The sequence below is a fragment of the Pteropus alecto genome, unplaced genomic scaffold (genome assembly GCF_000325575.1).
Source record: "Pteropus alecto unplaced genomic scaffold, ASM32557v1 scaffold189, whole genome shotgun sequence".
NCBI classification, from domain to species: Eukaryota; Metazoa; Chordata; class Mammalia; order Chiroptera; family Pteropodidae; genus Pteropus; species Pteropus alecto.
This window is the reverse complement of record NW_006442117.1, coordinates 368,983-372,485: the sequence shown is the minus strand read 5'-3', so window position 1 is coordinate 372,485 and position 3,503 is coordinate 368,983.

Genomic DNA, 3,503 nt, shown 5'->3' with positions numbered 1-3,503 from the left:
CGCTCTTGCGTTGTTAAGCGCCTTTAGCTCCCGTGTCGTTTGGTGCATGTATAGTCACACCTGTTACGTTGCCCCCCACACTATGCCTTTACTAACGCCCCTTTTCATCCTGCTTGTACCTTTACCCTTAAATCCAGCTGGTCTGCTGCTAATTTTGTCTTTCCCGCTTTCTCCTGAGCATCCGCCTGGCATCTTCTTGTCTGGGCCGTTCTTTTCAACCTCCTTTGCCGTTTTAAGTACCTTCCTTGAGGAGCGTGTAGATGGGCGTATATTTTGAACACAATCTGTTAGACTCTCTGAGTTAGTTGGAGCGGTCTGTACACGTTTAAGATGATGACACACGGACACGATTTTGTTCCTTCCATCCTTCTTGCTCTTTTCCCCGTTTTTGATGTTTCGATCCAGCAGTCCATTCTTTTTCTACTTGATAAATCTGGGAGTTCTTTCCATTTGGGGAGCATCAGCATCAGTGAGATGTGATTCACATGCCATACAAGTCACCCACTTGGTGTGTACAGTCGAGTGGCTTTTCGTCTACTCGTCGGCAAAGTCCGTTGCAGAGCATTTACCCCGTGTGGACGGGGTGTGGACGCTGGGCGCCGTGGTACCTCCGACCCGCATTCCGAAGGTGGCTGGAGTGGGGGACACTCGGTGCCCAGCCGAGGGGGCAGGGGAGGGGGAGGGACGCATCCGCGAGGTCCAGCTCCGGACTCCTCCCTGCTCGGACCGTTCTCTCCCCTGCCCTCCCCTCCGGCGGGTTCCGTGTGTTCAGCCTCCCGGGCCTGGCTCTGGGCGTGCAGCCGGCCCTTAGGGGGCAGAGGACGGCCCCCCACCCTTCTCTCCCCTCGCTCCTCCCCTGGGTCTGGCTGTGCCTCGAGATGTGGCTGCCCCAGGGATGGTTGACATGCTAAGCTGCTCACAGGGCTGGCCACAGCCTCGTGACCCCGTGCAGACTGGGTCGCCTGGGAGCTGAAGGCGCTTCCTGGGGACCCAGACCCTCTCCCGGCCACGAGCCCCGCCGGAGCCCTGCAGCTGCCGGCCTCGCGTGCCCGCTGTGCCGATGACCGTGCAGCGCGAGCTCGCTTCTCGGAGCCTGCGTGGGATCCGGGCCGGCTGCTCTGTGGGCGTCCGCCCTTCGTTCTTCCTGGCGGTCTTGTGATTCGCTTCCTCCGCGGAGGCGGGGAGCAGGCAGACGGGCGGGTGCTCAGGGCTGCCGTCTGTTCTGCTCGTGCTTCCATCCTTTGTGGGGCTGGCTGGGCCTGAGCTCTGCGCTTCCCGTCGGGGGCTGGACTTCCCAGGGCTCCGCATGTTCCATGTCAGACGCTCGGGGGGAAGCGGGGGAGTCTGACCTTGATAAGCCGGGGAGGAACAGGAGGCTTTGAAAAGCAACGTTGTTCCATGTTTCATCTTTAGAGTTCTCGTTGCTTCGTTTGGTGTAAAGCCTTTTTGAATGACGAGTAAGCAGAGAACAGTCAACATCCTCCGGCCAGGGTCCCCGAGCCCCTCTGCCGCGATGGGAGCCGTGAGCCGCCCCCGGCCCCGTCTGTGCCATCCTGCCTAGGGAGCTGCTCCCACCTTTAGCTCTGTGCCAGGCGCTGTGGCTCTGGGAGCTGCGGGTCTTAAATCTCGGCGGCCCCTGGGTGGTGGGGTGACCGCCATCTAACCGGTCAGCCTCGATCATTGAGGAAAGGCAGTGCCCTGCTTTTTACACCACCTGGAACTTCTTCTCAGTCACAAATATTTATTTTCGTATGTGTACGTGGGATCGCTTTTCGCTTCTGGGGGCGCCTACAGTCACGCGGCTTCAGGCACGTGTGGGTTCGTGCGACCGCCCACAGCCGGGACCGATTCTGTCCAGCCGCGTGTTTGGTCCCTGCCGCCCCGCCCAGCCGCCGTGCCGGGGGCTTGGCGGTGCATGGCCGCCGGGGTCCTGGGAGGTCTCCCCTCGGTGTTAAAGTCTGCACTCACCTTGATTTTTCAGGACGGTGATTGTATATGGTTTTTCTTATTAACAAGGAATATATGTTCGTTTTAGGAGAAAAAAGAAAGATTATGTAATTGTAAGAAATCCCATAATGTCCCTTTACCCAGTTAAGATGTCGAGTGCGTCCTTTACCCGTCTGAGGTTGCGTGTCGTGGGGTGGCCTGCTTTTTAACTCTAATTAATATATTGTGAACAGTCCCACTTAAACTTTAAGATGTCATTTTAGTGAATCCGTGATAGTGTCCGGTTCTCTTCGGGTGGGCGTGGAGTGCATAGCTCCTCCCCTTTTTAACTGATGCATCTATTCGTTTTGCCGTTGAAAATACTCTTGAAGCTTAAGTTTGTACGATCCTTAAGGGAGTCCTTAGCATAAACTGATGGAAACGGGACTGAATTAGGGGCTTCGCCCATTTCAGGGTGTCGGCACCTGTCATGAGACAGCCTTCGGAAATACACCCCTCAAGCTCCCGTCGGCAGTGTCCCCGGCGTCCCCGGAAACCCTGCTCGCGAGGTGCAGATGAGCGTGTGAGCCACGGTGGTGGGGTGGCTCCCGCGGGAGTGTTCGGTCTGACAGAGCCCGCTGCGGTGTGACACACGCACAGCGCGTGTGCCATGGCGCACAGCCCCACGTGTGTGACAGCACCCGGGTTTGAATCCTGCTGGGAGGAAACGGATGAGGCGTCCCCTGGGGTCCGGCCCGAGAGACGCAGACGAAGCGAGTCTCAGGTGGAGGCTGTGATCAAGGCACGCGCGTTCTTGAGGAGAGTTGGCCCTGAAGTCTCCCCAGAGTATAACCTCTGGCATATTTATACATTTTGGCATGAGCCCGTCTCCTTTCCATTGCTTTCAAGATTTCCTTAAATCCCCATTTTGATTTCTTCTTCGTTAAGTCTATTTCTTAATTTCTGAGTAGTAAAGCTTTTTTTTGATTATGATTATTCAACTCTGATTTTTATTGGATTGTGATCAAAGAACTGTTCTTTCAATCTTTAATTTGAAAGGTTAGAAAGGTTTTTCTCTTTTGCCAAATAGGCATTTAATCTTTACAAATGTGACAAGCACAGGTGTAAGAAAAAAACCATGTTGGTTTTTTTTATCTTGGGAAAGTAAGGGTGTCTGTCTGTTGTGTGCCCACACTTTGTTCTCCATACTAGACGTTCCCATTTAGGAGCTAAATTTTACCACGCTCTTGCGTTTTTAAGCGCCTTTAGCTCCCGTGTCGTTTGGTGCATGTATAGTCACACCTGTTACGTTGCCCCCCACACTATGCCTTTACTAACGCCCCTTTTCATCCTGCTTGTACCTTTACCCTTAAATCCAGCTGGTCTGCTGCTAATTTTGTCTTTCCCGCTTTCTCCTGAGCATCCGCCTGGCATCTTCTTGTCTGGGCCGTTCTTTTCAACCTCCTTTGCCGTTTTAAGTACCTTCCTTGAGGAGCGTGTAGATGGGCGTATATTTTGAACACAATCTGTTAGACTCTCTGAGTTAGTTGGAGCGGTCTGTACACGTTTAAGATGAT